This window comes from Lutjanus erythropterus, chromosome 4 (genome assembly GCF_056507025.1).
Source record: "Lutjanus erythropterus isolate fLutEry1 chromosome 4, fLutEry1.hap2, whole genome shotgun sequence".
NCBI lineage: Eukaryota > Metazoa > Chordata > Actinopteri > Lutjaniformes > Lutjanidae > Lutjanus > Lutjanus erythropterus.
Window position 1 is genome coordinate 19,444,279 of NC_139320.1, and position 17,741 is coordinate 19,462,019.

The 17,741-nt window shown below is 40.4% G+C and overlaps 1 protein-coding gene across 2 annotated transcripts in view; it reads right to left on the reverse strand.

Annotated features, from left to right (window-relative positions):
- The window catches only part of LOC146328301 (galactosylgalactosylxylosylprotein 3-beta-glucuronosyltransferase 1), a 108,240-nt gene extending 95,757 nt beyond the window's left edge, over positions 1–12,483 (reverse strand). Inside the window, exon 1 of one of the 2 annotated variants that reach the window (XM_084717226.1) lies at positions 11,915–12,483. The gene's annotated coding sequence lies outside the window, so the exon portion shown is untranslated. The remainder of the gene's footprint in view (positions 1–11,914) is intronic. The other variant, XM_084717228.1, reaches the window with a different exon arrangement.
- Between the last annotated feature and the right edge of the window lie 5,258 nt (positions 12,484–17,741).

Below are 17,741 nucleotides of genomic sequence, written 5' to 3' on the forward strand. Positions count from 1 at the left end.
CTGTTTGCGGAGGTCCAGAGGAGCACCTTACACAACACTGCTGGACTGAGATGCGGGGCGAGAACGTGTGAGATTTCATTTGGATCTGTCACACTGCTGCATGCTGCTTTGCATCTCATCAGCATCCTTATCAAGGCACTCAATCAATTAATTAGATCTGAAAATCATGACAGAATGTGGGAGAGACTGCCACTCTCAAACGGTGCAAACCCTTGGGTGGGTTCTTATTAACACCTTAGAATATGGATCTGGATAAATGCCCCACAGAGGCAGTTATTATTAACTTCTACACCATAAAAGAGTTCTCTGTAGAACATCTCACAGGAGGCTCTGTGTGAAGTCTTTCACAGATGTTTCAAGGTATAGCCCTTTATGTTGGGGTCTAAATAAGGCTCCAAGTGGAGCCCTTATAAAAGGTTCTACCAGGATCTAAAAGGGTGTATAAGAGGCCTTTAGGTGTCCTGCAACAACAGAAACACTCTCTCCAGCTTCCTCTCACTGTGAAATGATATGTCAAGCATGTGCTATTATCTATTATATCGCTGCTCTCACAGTTTACTGGGTTTGAAGCAATCAATATCAGCTCCTATTTGTTACTAACACCAGAACTGTTCCTCTGTCCTCTATCAAGATCAACAGAAATGAGGTTGACTATGCTGATGAATTCTTACACCTTGGTAGCATCATTAACGCTGACAATGGATTCCCAATACACATGAAGGCTCTGCTTAATAATGAGGAAGATGTCTTTTGTAGATTGCATCTACATTTACATAATAAACCATGAAAACAAAGATGAAGCTCCACACAACAATGACAAGTCAGTGCTGCTGTGGCGCTCTGAAGGGTAAACAAAGGTGAAATAACAAAAGTCGGCACCTTCCTGAATGGAAAAAATGTCTGCCGAGCTCTCCATCTTTTAGGTATTTAAAGGGCCAGTGTTTAAGATTTACAGGGGTATACTGGCAGAATATGGCAGAAAGGGAAAATAATATTTATATGTGTGTTTTAATGAGTGTATACTCACCTGAAAATAAGAACTGTGGTGTATTCATCACATTAGAATGAGCTGTTTATATCTCCAGAAGCTGTGAAGTTGCACCTAAATGTTTCTGTAGTCACCTTCAATGGACAAACGCTGGCTCTTGATTCGGACTCTTGCATTTTGCACAAGTTTCACAGCCACCTACATGCTTGGAAGGGGATAGAGAAAGACACGAGACATTTGCAGTCTTTAACCTCACACTGGTCCTTGAGGATCTCTGCCATGAATATCCACCAGCACAAGCCAGCAAACCTTGAACACAGCACAGAGTCCTACGGTTGATGAGAAGCTGAGTTTGACCAAAGATGATCTGAAGGAAGATTTGTTTTTTTTTTTTTTATTAACATGCCTTAAGACCTTATTTTGCAGAGAGAAGAAGTAGGATAATACAGCAATTTTCATAATGATTTTCATAAGTAATCAAATCTCTGGTGATTGAAAGTCTTAAATTAATTAGATTTACATTAGAAATGGTGTACTGAGAGGCAATCAGTCATTACGCGATTAGTCGCCGGGGTGCGTGGCGGTGTTGGGGGGCGTACGCGTGTGTTTATTTGTGATAAGACTGTAACCATTGTGAAACAATCATAAAATCATGTTTAATTTCACTGATTCACTGTTTTCCTGCTACCACCTCTCTCTCCTCATTCACTCTCTACCTCACAGGATCACCACTGCCCTCTCTCTCTCTCTCTCTCTCTCTCTCTCTCTCTCTCAAAGAAATGGACACAAACCAAAGGAAGCTGCTTGGTGTCGCTATATTACAGCATAAACTGCAAGCACACAAAATAAACCAAGCAAGTACACAATGGGGAGGCTTTCATCGTTTGGCCCATGAACTCCGCCTGGTTTCAAAGATATTACAAGATGACTGTGTGGTAGTCTGCTGGCTTACGTGATTGGCCACCACAGACGTGACACCCGGTCAGGTTTCTCCAACAGCTGACTCTGTTTGACTGATATTTTCACGGCAACGCCAGATTCTGTCTCAATGTGACCCAGGAGCAGGATTTTCTTTGCTTTGTTTTGCGTGTCTAAAATAAGCTGGTTGGAAAAGATGGCTATTTTTACAGTGTGAACACACTTTGAAGAAGGATGACAACAGGCCACAGCAAGATACAAATATTCTTAACATGTCCAACGTTTCCTCTGCTGTCGTTTTAACTCCTATTACTGCTAATGATTCATTAGGTGCTGGAAAGATGTTAATCTATAAATGTCAAACACTTATATGCACTGTATTTACAGTATGTGTGTATTACCTTCAATAATGTTCACTCTTGCAGGAAAATACAGAATGATCTCTTTAAGATGTGGTCTCCTTATATTCAGAGGTGGGATTTCTGCTGTAACTGGTGATTTCCTAGCTATTGCAGGTCAGGTATTTGTCAGATTTCACATACTGACTTCAGCTGCTGTTGCAGCTGGGTGACGCCTGTACATCTGTTCAGTGAGCAACACTAGGTAATGGTGATCTTATATGTCCATGAGAGGTTACTGAAATAATCTCCCAGTATGTCCATAAGTGATCCTTTCCCCGGACAGAGATGGACAGACACTTATAGCTCTTGTTAAAGCTGAGGGATTTACCACAAAGCCTCAAGGATTTTCTAAAGAGGGTAATTGAGAAAGCTTGTTTGTGCCTCAAAACCAGGACTTTTTGTTGTGCCGTGTGTTTGCCATTGCTGTTGCCTAATCTGTGAGTAATTACAGCAGCGATCCCTGGAAGGAACTGGATGTTTATCACACAGACAAAAAAAGAATAAGAGCTCATATGGGAGATTCACCGCTAAAACCACTCGAATTTGGAAGTCTTAGCTGTGAATAATAGACTCAATCGTGGTAAGTATAATATGTCAATAATGAACTTCAAGTTGAAAATAAAAGGTTTGATTATTTTTGTGCACATTTTCCATCTCATCTAATTATAACTTGAACAACTGACAAGTCATAATGAAATGAAAAATGCCTTTTAACCCTTTTATATCAAACCCCATCATAACAATATATGCCAAAAGAAAATATAAGAGGCAAGATACAAGAGAGATCTTTATCATTATACAACAGAGTTAAGCAAGACTTTGATGTAGTTCCCTCTTTGCCACTCATAAAAAACTACATCAAATTATAAACAGCTGGCTGAAGGGAGATAAAGAATATAAAATCTAGAATTAACTATTTTACTAGGAGGGGAGATGAGGATGAATTAAGTAGTCTCACAGTCTGGCGGTACAGCAGCGGGTACTAATGTATCTCTTGGCAGACAGCAGCAGGGTGAACAGGCTGTGGATGGGGGCGGTTTTGTAAAAGAAGAAAAACAAATCATTTATTCTACCTGCAAAACAACATATGACGTGCTTAAAAAGGCTTGAGCCAGCCAATTTCAATCAATAATCATGACATTCACCCATTAATCAACTTTTCCACAGAGTTATGTCTGCCTGCAAGTACATCATAATATGGAAGGTTAATACTCTCCTAATGCTATTTAATCTATTTTTAAATCCATAATGTGTGATATTTCCACATTAAAATATCTAAAAATCCTTTACATGTTATAGGTTTTGTTAATTTGTGTTCTTAATTTATCCCAACAATGTTTAAATGCAGAGAAATCTATAATATATTCAAGGTGACAGTGTGTTTACTGCTAGATGTGCCTAGCTAGTTGCTATAACATCTGGGATATGATGGATATGTGAGAAGGTGAGGAAGTAACTTTACTAAATGTCACTAAAAGTAACATGAAAACGACTGTAATTTTACCTCGCCCACGAACACGATTTCTGCCTGAGTCATGTCAGATAGAGTTTAACAAGCTATGGTAGTTTAACAGTGAAGAAAACAACACCCATGATCCCACATCACTTCATAATGTCATCAAACTACATCTTTTGTTTTTGTTTTAATGTGAGAGATGGCAGAATTCACGTAGGGTGCGTTTAATGTTAGGAATGATTCATTTTGCTTGATTTTTTTATGTCAATATAGATTTATGATATCATGCATGTATTCAGTAAACTGCGTCATCCTGTTAACTAACACAGACCTCACCCACCACAGCGCTCGCCACTGCTGTCAGGTCATATTATTGTTGCGTGGACATGGTGATGACAAGGGATGACCTCTGTCATTATGTGAAATGATCATCTCAGCCTCCTGACCTCAGACACCTACTGTATAACATATAGCTGGCTGTGCTTTGCTCTCCATCATGCTGATTATAGGTTAAGCTCATTTTGCCATGAAAGACAGAACGGTGATCTTCTTGTTTGCTCTCTTATGTAATTGTAACACTCAAAGGAAATATCTGGAGATAGGAGAGAGAAAAGAAGTGTTATCCACCCTATTCTTCTCCTATTCTTCACTGTGTGTGGCAGAATATGGTCTGACAGTGGGGGAGGTAAAGCTCGAGGGCTGGGTCAGGAGCCTATGCTTAGTGTTTGTGCCTGTAGATACTGTAGACTGTGCATCTTTGTGTGTGAGTGTGTGGAGGAGGGTCTGAGCCTGTGTGTCTGTATATACTGTGCGCTATGTGACTGCACATACTATACGCCTCCAGTCGCATCTCTGCTCCGTCTTCTAATCTGCAGCAGGCCTGATGAATGTGAACACAACTGATACCACACTGCCAGCTGTCCCTAATACCTTCTTTTTTCTAACACAGCAGCACTGCCCTCAGGGGCCACGGGCAACCACAAATACACATAATGAGATTAAAGCAAAAAAAAATTCATTAAGAAAACGGGGAAACTTATTTGAATCGTGCAGCATTACTGATTGAACCAGTAAACAGTATTACAAGCCTTAGCAGCAAATCCCTACAGAAAAAAAAAAAAAACAGAAATTATGCCATTCATTTTATTGACACTCACACCGACTACTTGTTCAGCAAATGCAACTATTATGAGCAAAAACAGTCATTTTCTGTAAGTTTTTTGTTTGCAATAAAACTCCCCCTCAAGGACTGAAATAAGAAAAACTAAAACCCTCTCTCTTACTTTAGCTGTTCTAAAAAATTACAATGGTTTCTGCTGCTGAAATAAAAACAGCTTTCATTTGACATGATGATATAAAAGTGAATTTATTTATAGCCAGCTGGAGCATAACAGCATCAACTACAAGTACAATAAAATCTGAGGGTCTCCACTCTCAGCATGATGAGCAATTATGACATGTTTGCAAGGACTCCCACATTTTTGACCTGGTTTTCCACTGAATGAATCGAGAGTTTCGACTAAAATTACAAAAGCTACACTGGTCAATGTCAAGACACCGACAACCCCTCATGTTCTCAAATCCAAACATATCTTGCATAAAAGAAAGAGAGAAAACCAAAAAAGCACAACATTCACTTGAAGTCTCATTAATGCCTCCTTTACATACCAAAATAGATCTGTCCATTTCAAACAATGTAAATGTCACTGGCCACATACTTCCATTCCATGTATCATTTACAATGGCATGGCTTTTAAGTAATATGTAAGAGTGCAATTTACAAAAAAATCAAGATACGTTTCTGAGGTTATAAGGAAGTACCTCTTGAGAAAGAGGGAAAAGCGGAAGCAGCGGCAGCGCTCTGTGTGGCCACTAAATGCAGTACATCACAAATGTTGGCTATTAGCATATGTCAATGATCCCTTGAACTTGAACTAATGGCTACACTGCTATACTACCCCTCATGGCTGCCAGTGACACTGCTCAGTTTCATCTGTATCATAAGCTTTCAGAAAATGCACACAAATATGGATGAAATAAACGCAGAGTACAGACAGAAGGCTCCGTCCATACGTACATGCAACTAATGTTAGGCACAAATGAGCCATAAAAGTCTTTTTATAAAATACAACACAAAGTGGAAAAAATATCAGAAATATTGTATTAAAATCCAGCTTTACTTACACTTAAAGCGCTCCCTTCCTTTGGTCTTAATGCACTTGATTGTGACTCGTACTGCTTCACTACTTCCAGGACGGCATCCCACCCTCCTTTTATAATCCTCGGTTTTCAAACCCCATTTCCCATTTAAGTGAGTAGCGATGTCCTACACAGTGATTATATTTGGCAACCTTTGCTGAAATTGCTGAAACAAGTCAGGATGAATTCAACAGCTAGCGCAGTTTGGAGGAATTGAACATCTAATTATTCTGTGTTGCTGGTCACTCCGAGCTGCTCTGATGTACCTCGGGCAAACAACTGCTGTCCCTGGAGGGAGAAAAGCTGCTGGAGAGACGGCAGAGAACCTCTGCCAGCACGAGTCTGTGGAGCACAGTTTATTCTAATTCCTCTGCAGGACATTAATGAGCCAGGATAGTGGCTGTCTTAATGGGCAGCCAGACAGATTTTAAGTGCCCCATGGAGTGTAATCCACAGAGGTACAACAGCACTGCTGCAAGGCCCAACAGATTGTTCTTAGTTTTCATTTTGCTATAACTTTGCTTCTAAGCTGTTTATTAAAATGGGGACGTGCCCAGTGGGTTTTAAGCCCCTGCCTTTGGGACCACCAAGGCCAAAGTCAAACCATGCCATCACACACTCTATTTTTATACAATTCAGACTTCTGACTGTTAAAAGAGAATGATTTATATAATTGCTGAAGAGCAAACACCATTGATACAAGTAACCATTATTTATTAATGTAGATCCTGCCTCCCTGTAATTTTAATTCCTACCATTTGAGCAAAACCAAATAACAAATGAAAACTACTAATGGGCAGAGGTGGAGGATAACCATCTACTTTACAAATTTATAGTATTTTAAGGACCAACAATTTTTGCTTTTCATTTTCAAAACACAGTTTCTCTTAACTGTCTATTACCAAATGCATTCTCTAAGTCGCTCTTCTTACAAGAAGTGCTTTTACTATAAGCTGTGTGGTCTGCATACTGATGCTGTAAAGAATGCAGCTGTTTTAGGATGCAGGAGGGCATCTTAACCAGCCCTTTAAAAAGTGTTTTTTTCAAGTAAACATGTATAAAACTGTAACAAGGGACTTTACTTTTAAAGAGTACTGCAGGGATGATGTATATTTGTTGGCCAACCCTGAAGTTAGCATCACTCTGGTTCCCTCCGCAATAAGCCAATCGGATAGGATTTTTCCACTGGATTTTGAATTAATGCAGAAAATAAAATCTACGTTAATCTTATGATAATCTTCACAAATGCGCACTGTAAAAAAAAAACTCATAATGAGATCAAAATTCAAGGCAACTTACAGCAATAGATTTTTGAGTTTTGAGCCCAGATCCAACTCAGTTTTGAAGCTCTTCAGTTTTAAAATAAATTTTGCCCACCTGTAATGTTTAATTGAGATAATTTCATCTTTTTTTCTTTCTTTTAGATAAACGTGAATCTTTGACTTTTAGAAAAAAAATGTAAAAAGTATTTCAAAAAATGGTCAGAGTGAGCCGTGACCCTGATTTGTCGTTGTTTGGGTGTCTGAAAATGAAATGGTTTGGATTGGAAATTAAGCACTTTCACAGAAATATCCGGATCATTTTGGTATAAGTCAGCTAGTCTGGACCATACAGGTATTTTGTATGTTTGCAGCAGGTACACTGTAAAACTAGCATATTTATGTTGAAGGTCGACTCTGCAGGATTTGTATGAGCTGTTTGGAAGTGCACCAGAAAAACACCAGGGCGTCAAACACCAACATTTTGGGGTTGGTCCGAAGTGTCCTGAACACAGCAAAACATTGAGAAAATGTAAATACAGACACTACCACTTCCAGTGAGTCATACGAGATAATTGAAGGGAATTATGTTTATATGAATCTATGCACTGTTTTTTAGGAGGAAGTTCCATGTTACTTACTTAAGTTAATGAGATAAGATTAGTTGATTCCACTAAATTTCTTTTGTCAGTGTAGTATGTGACACATGTAAACTATAGTTATTTATGTAACACTTCCATCCCTAACTTCTCTGCTGTCAACATGAAACCCTTAGATTCTGTGGGAGAATTATTGATGTAGCCTCAAAAAAATATAAAAAAAAATAAGGACACTGGTGGTTAGTATTCAGGATAGTGAATATTTACCATGTTTCCTCAGTAAACACTGCACTTGTTTTCCCAATATAGGCTGATACTGAATTCCCGCTGCTATAGTGGCTTTGGCTTTCTGTTACACATTCTGATTATAATGAAGCACAAAGTGGTTCTGGGGCTCGAGTGTGATTTTCCAGTGCCTATATTCAGCAGCAAGGTATGAGAGAACTCGTGTGTGTGTGTGTGTGTGTGTGTGAGACTGTATGAACTATTCTAGTTATATGTCCCTATATGTACTTACATTTATTAGTGTGGGCTGCTCAGATATATAGAGTATCTATTGTATGTCATAAAGGCGATGTTTTATTCTCTGCTGCTTCGGCCTCTGTTGCCTAAGGCTGGACCGCTCCATGACTGAATCTGCAGAGGAGCTCAGTTACCTTCAAAGAAAAATCTACAGCACGCACCGAACAGACTTCAAACATAAATGAATTTTGCCCAGTAGAGTGGGGTTCAAAAACCTGTATCTGCCAGCTCTCGGTGTAGGTAGACATGATGCTTTACACGCACCCACACGCTGCCCTCTGTTTCTAAACCTCCGCAGCCTTGTCAATAGCTTTCAAAACATTTGTGCAAAGTCTAATCCCTCCGTCTTGTCGGGCTTCATACACATGATTACAGTGTGCAACGATGTGTGAAATGCTGCTGAGCTATCTGCGATGAACATGTGAACTCCACATGTGGATGTAACACCTGCATGATCTATATCTGTATTGTATAATATGTGGATTATGATGACATTTATTGTATTGTGTTAGTTTGTATTTGGGACAATATTATGGTAAGGCATGTCTACTGTCAAAAATACTGTTTCTGTATTCATAAATTGTTTGGTAACACTTAACAATATGCTGTTATACTGCATTCAAAAATAATTTTTGTGTGGAAATAGCAGCATGTGGCGATGTAGCTTGCTTTGACTTTGTGTTTCTGAGTTCCCAACATTTATTGCTTCACATTTCACTGCTTGTAAAGTGAAGCTTCTTTACAGTAATAAAAAGTTATTCTGCTTCACAAACTCCAGTTACAATTGTTCTTTGACCTTCTTCCAGAAAGATTAGAGAGTTAAATTGGCAATTTCCCAACTGATTGAAGCAATAAAATGCCTTATTAGCTCTTTTAAAAAAAAGCAAGATATGTTAGTAAAGCATATAAACAGATCACAATTGTGGCTTCACAACCTGTGCTGCCAAAAATTATTTTTATATATGAACTATAACGGTTTGTCCATTGCTAAAGCATTAATAAAACATTTGTTAAACATCAAAAAGGGAATCAATTACTATGTACATGTTATACTGTAAGTATGCCTTGTTTAAAGTGGTGCCAATATATTTATTCGCTTTAGTCCTACACTGTAACTCATGATCTACAGTGGCACAACTGTAGCCACATCATGCATGTGTATTTCTGTCCCCTCAGCACTCCTCAATGTATTGTATGGTCAAGGCTACCAGAACGCAGAGTGAAATGACAAGCTTCCATAAATGCGATCTGGATGCTATTTGCTGACATTGCCAGACTGAGCAGAAACTAAATATATACATGGTCAGAGAGTGCAGTGCTATAGAAGCATGCTAACACCCGTGTAAGAAACAGCTGGGGACACACACGACTTCATTGCTTGAAAGTATATGTACTGTGTAGGCTGAGGAACGGGCACCAGGTGTTGCTGCTGTCATGTATGTAGACAACTGTGGAACAGATGAGGAGTTTAGAAACGAAGGAGCACGAATAGTTAAATCACCGGGTAGCTACACAGTCCTGCCGTGACCAGTGGTTTGGATTCATTACCCTATTTAATGTCTCAGTTACACACACTCACAGCAGTACCACTGTCACTGGATGTAGGTATCTATCAAATAACTATTAAAGGGATAGTTTGGATTATTTAATGAGGGGTTATATGAGATACTCATTGATAATCAGTGCATTACATACAGTAGATGGCGGCTGGCACACCCCCAGTTTGGAGAAGCAGAGAAGAGTACCAGCACAGAAGGTAAGCAATGTACTGCTGTGGATCAGCAACAAAAGGCATTTTAGACACTTAAAAATAGCCAATCTAAAAAAAAAATCTATATCAGCTTAAGTATACGTCATGTTTAGAATATTTTCTCAGCTTTACTTTGCTGTCAGACAGCCTTTTCTTGGACTTGAAACCAATGTTATATAAGGCAATAATTGCGCTCTCCAAATGAATCAGACTCCATAGGCAAGATCGGTCATTTTACCTCTCAGAAAACGCAAATTACTGGTCTACTGTTGCCTCGGTCTGAAAGTTTATTCCTATCATTGTGTGTTTCGAAGGACAGTTCGGATTCACTGAAGTCACTCAGCAACACAAACAAGCCAACTGATCTAGGCAGAGGTAGACCAACAACTCCTGTGGTCTGTTTGGCTTACATAACGGCACTTTCCCAGCTGAAAAGGCCGTCTGACAGCGAGGTAAAGCTGTGAATGTATGCTAAATATAACATACACATACACTGAAATTGATAAATACATCCTACAGCCCCACATTAAATAATCTCAACTATCAATTTAATGCATATTTTCATGTTAATAATTCCATAACAATATTGCCTCTGTCCTTTTCACAGACACAGTGTCTTGATTGTGCTTGAGAGGAAGCATATTTGCTTAATATGTCTGATGTCATGATGGGTGTCAGTGTGCTGTCACAGGACCAGTCAGAACTTCCAGGCAGAATCAGGTTGATGTGTCTTGACACATGACTAAGGACTTCGGACCAGAGCCCAGACCTTTGGCTCTGTAACCGCACTGTGCAAGATTTTCCAGTGAGAGTACAGAGTCCCTGCTGACTATAAGAAATACATATAATTAACTACTGAACCCTGCAATATTGATATTGCCAACACATGTTTTACATGCACACTTACTTATGACATGCACACCCAGATGATCATAACAGTCAAAACATGTCTCGTTAGTGGCCAGAAGTACAACAGGAACACGGGCTGAAACAAAGCACTGTTGTTTCTTCTTGCCAGAGTTGCTGGTGCACCTGTGCTGCATCTTTTCACCCAGAGCCAGGGTTTCCTAGGTAGGTGTCAGAAATAAGACCGTACAGCCCACTTAACTTCGACTCAAGCTTTCCTTTTCTCAAACCAATGCCCCGTTTTTTGTTCGCTTCTGTGGACAAGTTGTTATTTTCTGTCTGGAAGGTAGTGTATGGCTCCCCAGGGTCACCGGTGAAAGTGTTCTGTCATACTTTGCTTTAGAAAACACACACTGCATTTTGTTCTATCCCTCAACCACCACCCCATCATACATTTATTTCACAGGATTTAAGACACAGGATCAAATTCATATTTCATGAAAAAGTGAATTTAATTTGCATTTATCAGCTGAGCTCGCTGAATCTAAATTCTAATTGGACCTTGTGCAGCAGCAGCTTTGCTGGTCAGTTGAGAGAAAATCTCTCTGTGCCCTCTCTGCTATCTCAGCGCCCAAATGCTCATCATGAGGATTATCAGCAATTCTTTTCATCAGACGCACACACAGACGCCGACTCTTCTCTCTACCCCCGGCTCACGCTGCCTCTCTGCAGCATGCAACATGCATAGATTTCCCCTCACTTCCACCGCGCTGCCATACACAGCGACCCAGGGACAAAGATGGCAATCTCCCCCACTGCTGTTCCAAACCTGATCAGCATGGAAATTGGTTCATCTCTGTCAAGCTCATGTGCATGCTTTCAAGTGCCTCTCAGATGCATATCTGACCCTGGCGACCAATCAGGCTCAGAGGGAAAAAAGCAAGATAAAGTGGCATCATTTTTTTTTTTTTTTTACCTCATTCAGAGACTTCAGTGTGAGACTGCTATTCCCAGCGCATGCGGCAGAAGGACTCCCATTCATTCTAGAAATCCTGTTTTTGTCCCTGCTGTGTGTTGTCCCCCACTTCCTCTTCCTTGTCCCTTGTCGAGAGAGAGGCAGCATTCAAAGCATCCCTTTCTTTTATTCTGCCGTGCCAGCTGACACCCGCCTTCATGCCTTGGATTGATGGAGATAAAAAAAAGAAGGGGATATAAAGCAAAGAGAGGACAAAGGCTCCCAGGATTTATTTGCCTCCCTTTCCCTTCTCTCCTCTTCTTGCGCTCACACCAGCCGAAACAGGCGCATGAGGGGAGACGTCAGAGTGGCAGCGATGTATGCGCTCTTCACCTCTTCTTTCTCTCGCTCTGCCTCCCTCCTCCTCTCTACCTCTCTTTGTGCGTCTCTCCCTCTCTCTCTCCCTCTCTGTCCGTGGCTCGTTGCTTCACACAGACGCAGGCTGCTCTGTCGTGACGGGTGAGATGGCTCTACGCGTGCAGAGACATCTGTGAATGTGCTTATGTTGGGGGACTAAAGTAGCCTCTTAGCTGAGATTGAGACCACCCTCCCCTCCTCCCTTCCAGAGATGGGCTTTCTAATGGCATGTACCATTAAAGCTCGGAGCAGGGTGGGCTGCAGCACTGAAAAAAAAGAGGGGGAGAGGAGAGAGGGAAGGGAAGGGGGGAGCTGCTCGCTGGGGGGGGCATGTAGTGGAAGATGTGGTCAAAGACAGAAAAGACTGAGAGGAGTCCAGTTTCATTGTGTAATAAATCTACAGCTAGTTAAGTGACAAACGGTGTAAGCTCTTCCCTTCTATGTCAGTTTTCTTTTCAGTTTGCAGGTGCTCACATGATCTCACTGTACAGATCCTTCACCCCTGATAAAGATGTTTGAAAGACAACAGCTTGGACATACGCAAAATTACTGTATAAGACAAGAGCATATGTTGGTTTTGGCATCGGTGAATTAATTCTGGAAGAGCTGCAATTGTGTCACAGATAAAGCATTCCCTCACGCATGACTGGCTGCACAATAGCACACATGCAGAAACATATTGCGGAAATTGGGTGGAATGAACAAAATTTTGCATGCACAGACAAAAGTCATTTTGTTCTGGATGATAAAGTCCACAGCGCATATATCTCCAGATGCTACCACGGCTTTGGTGATTGGCAGGAACTACGCCCGACACCAATTCCACCACGACATTTCCATCCCCTTAAAAAGTGCACCATCTAATTTCAGGCGTCACTGAATAAAGAGCCTGTCTGCTGTGGAGGTGAGACAGCGTCTGGTGTGAGGATCAAAAGCCATCACCTCTGCCAGCTCACCTCCTCTGAGCCTAGAGAGCAGAGCTGGCTCTCTGAGGAGCTGAGCTAGGCCAGAGAGACGGGGAAGAGGAAGAGGAGGGCCGTGCGCGAGGGAACCACAGTCCTGGGCAAAGGCAGGGAAAAAGACATAATTTCCCTGAGTGTTTCGCATGCTTGAAAATGAACAAACTTGCACACACACATCTCTACACATTTGTGTTTTTAATTACATCTGATATATGAAACCTCATGGACTATTTCTCATTTTGCCCTTACAGTATAATGAAAAAAAAACAGGCAACAGCCAATAGGGAATAGAAAACAGTAAACTGCTGCAAGTAGCACAGCCATTAATGTGATGGTGTGTGCGTGCCTGTAAGCCTGGATAACCTGAAGAAAAGCCGTCAGATGATCTAGCGGCTGCGTGCTACATTTCCCTGCAAAGTGTCATGTGATATTTCGAGCGTCAGTCCGTTAGTCAGCCTGACTTCTCATGACTTGAGTTGCTGAATCAAAAAACACGAGAGTGTGACACGGGCGTTTGACAGAACAATTTACTGGAAAGGACGAGTGTTCCAGGGTGGCTTCATCATGAAGAGTCACATCAGTTCAGGGTGTTGATTTGGAAACTAGACTGTTTATAGTACTCTGTGCCTACAGATTGTGAGATTTCATCTATCTTATAAATTTACTAAAAGCCCCACTGTGTAACAAGGACCTAATAAACTTGGGTATAATGTCAACTTTAATGTGGATTGACTGTACAATGATCACCCCTACTGAACTGTATGCTTTGATGCAAGGTGGTACTCAAGGTACAGGTATTCATCTGCACCGCTACAGTGGTAAACAATTAAGCTAAACTAGGAATAGAACCCTTGCAAGAGTGATGATTTATGTGCATCAAAAAAATCTAAAGAAGAGGAAATAGAAGAGGATGTGGATCCAGTCATGGCAAGGGAAGAGGGGCCAACTTTTGATGCCAGTTTTGCATGATTTATGAACTATCAAGTCTTGATGCATTAAGATCAACAGATCATTGGTTTTATGCCCTGACAACCATCATTTACATTTTCAAAAGCTTCTTTTAAAAGAGTCTATTTGGTATCAGGTGTGATGGCTGGTAAGCTACGGTGTGTTGTCTTTGAACTGCTGTTTTTTCTTCGGACAAAGAAAAAAAAAAATACTTGGAGAATCATGATTCAGCCTTTGATTTAGATTTTGATGTGATTAGTATACATAAATGTACATTAATGCATTGCAACATCTACTGATATGATCTGCATTTGTCCTCAGATGAACACTACATTCCTGTTGGTTGGTTAGTAGATGTAGGTTGTAGCAGCAGTCACATTGTGAGATGGTTCTCCTAAATTTCTGACATTGTCAGAGCTTTGTCCCAGTCTATCTTTGGTCGCAAGTCTTTGTGCTAAGCTAAGCTAACCAGGTGCCGGCTGTACCTTCACATTTACACTGTTAACTTATGTACATCATGTAAGTTAAGTACATTATGTAATTCAGCTTACGTATATGAATTAAAATAAGTCAACAATGACTTTTGGTTTTGACAAACAACATATAAAAAGCGTACAGCATCACAGCTCTCCAAAAGTGAAGCTAAAGCATTATATACATGTCAAATAAACCCCAGCCTCGTCCCTATGCTGACAGTCACTCTTCAGGGTAACATCTAATATACTGGTATGTCTATGAAACGATTTGGCATGCTACTGTGTGTTGCCATGCTTTCATATGCAGGTCAGGTGTGCTGGAGACTCCAAATGACCCATCAGTGTGACTGTGAGCTCCAGTGTGTTTGATATATGAATCCTTTGAAACACGCTTGTGTAAAGGACAATAAATAAACTTGACTTGACTATTCTGTTTGTGAACAGAACATGATTACACACTGGCTGTTCTGACACACCGTGTAGCCACAGAGTCAAGGTCATGTGTGTTGGGTCGATATATCAAAAATCCATCTTGAGACTTGATCGTCTGATTTATCTGCTGCTGTTGATGCCGTCTAAGGACACAACACTATTTGTACAAATCAAGTGTGAACCAATGAGGTCTTTATGTATGTGTGTGTGTTTTTAAAGTATGCCATGCATGTCTTAAATCTTTCAGAGCTCCACCATGGCTGTGGGTGGTGCCTCTTTTCCTTTTGGAGGAGTATGATTTTTTCCCACAAGCCATCTGGTGTGTCTTTTCAGGCCTAATAAGAGGGAAACAGAGAAGCATTGGAGTTCAGCAGATGATAGAGATGGGAGCTGAGTAGGCCAGCACACACACACACACACACACACACACACACACACACACACACACACACACACACACACAAGAACACACACAGGACAAGGGCAACAGATGGAAGGGGCCCCGATATGCTGCTGGTGCTGGAGCTGGGCCCGGTGGGCAGGCCCCACTGGCCTCACTGGGGGTCCATTGATATCTAATGTTCTAACAGACTTTGAAGTGTTGTATCCACAGAATGTAATTCTACTTCGCCTGGCAAACTATTCTCACTTTGGGGATTGTTACACAAATGCATTTCTTTGGTGAATGATAAGTGCAGTTATCATCTGTTCCAAACCACTAAAAATCAATTTCGAAATAAAAGTATTCATCAGTCAGCATTACTGAAATGGGGTACGCTTCATTTAAATAGTGTTAACAGTGTGCCAGATACAGACTGATCTTACCATCTATTATAGCTACAGCAATTACTTGTCACTTTTCTACTATTGTGTTACTATTACCACATATCCAACACGAACAAAACAATTCCCCATCAAATAGTATGTTTTTTTTCCATATTACACAGCACAATCCCCCTGGATATTATAGTAACTAATGTGTTAATTTTGCTGACTGTTAATTTTCATCATAGTCAACAAATTTTTTCACTGACGAAAATGCCTTTGGGCTGACAAAAATGTACTTTGACAACCAAAGTTAGGGGTTTGGTGGCTCGTGGATGTATTGCTTAAAAATATTAGCGTCTATCTCTGCTTGAAATATCATTCAAGCTAATAGAAAGCATCACTGTCCTGTGAAGAGAAGAGAATGACCCAGAGTTCTCAAATCGCCAGTTACAAGACTGACAAGCTAAAAATAAGTGTGAAGTTTCACTTTCACCAAATATGTAACCAAAAAAATAAGTATCCTTAATGTTAATGTCCATCACAGGTTAATATGTTTCCCTAAGGAGTATATAATGAGTTTGGAAATTCTTAACATTTATAAACCTGCTAGATTTTAGCAGGTTTAGTTAAAAACTAAAACTAAATCAATTCAAGTGGCTAAAATATGACTAAAACTGAATAGCATTTTAGTTAAAATACTACGACCAAAACTAAATCAAAATTAACACAGGTGATTAATATCAATCAGAAAATCAATGCTCAAAAACAAGCTTTTATTTACCACAATGTCCTGCATTTCTACTTCTGTTTAATTGGTGCAAAGCAAACTACATCCAACAAAACCTGCCAACACACATGTCAGTTTGGAAGGAAACGTCTTTCAAGTGCCCCCTTCTCCTCTCTAGGAAGATGAATGCTCCCTGTGGTGTTTAAAACAGTGACCATCATCTAATGGTTCCTTTTTGCTAAAAAAAAAAAATAAAGTCATCAAAAGCTTTCTGAATTCAGTCCACTTTGCTCCAAGCTTTTGTAAAATTGTTTTTCTTGTCTTTCAGGATGGCCTGGAGGCACAGACACACACTTACCAGGGAAGAGGAACGACAGAGTGAGAATGGAAAAGGGTAGTGTCAGGGCTGTGTCAGACACAATTATGCTATTTCTCCAAGCTGCATACAAGAGAGTGCAAATATGCATGTTTGTGACCAATAGAACAGTGAGCACACACAGACTGTGGCAGCTTGTCACTGCTTTCCAAAATGTCTGACTCATGTGCGTCTCTGAGCCAGACACCTCTACAATAAACTCTCCCTGGTGTGGATGAATGACACTAGCTTGTATGTGATGGCTATAGAGAACATTAAACTGATACATGGGCAGCTGGTCGGCCCAATAACAGTCTGTGTTATAGCTTCCCTGTGTTGACAGCCTTGGGCTGTATCATTACTTGGAGGTGAGTGTGTTGCCAGGTGACCCCCACAGGTAGCCCCCAAGACTGATGGATAGTGAAGGTGCACTGGCCCCGTTTCCTCTGGACAAATGAGTGGCCTTCCTCGAGACAACATTAGAGAACAGCTGTGGAAACTGACTAAAATATTGCTGTGGTCTATTAAAGAAAGCTCTACCCTGACCTCTATATAAAAGTTTCATTAATAGCAGTGAAAGAAAGCAAATTATTAATAGTATTAAAATTTCCAGTGTTCTATATTTATGCATCTGTTTTGGTAATGATTTCTGAAAGTTGATTAATTCATTCACTTAATCAGTCTTGGAAATAGAATTTAATTTAATCCATTGTTCATGTTTATTAAATGATATGTCTGATTTTCAATTAGATCTTAAAAAGCA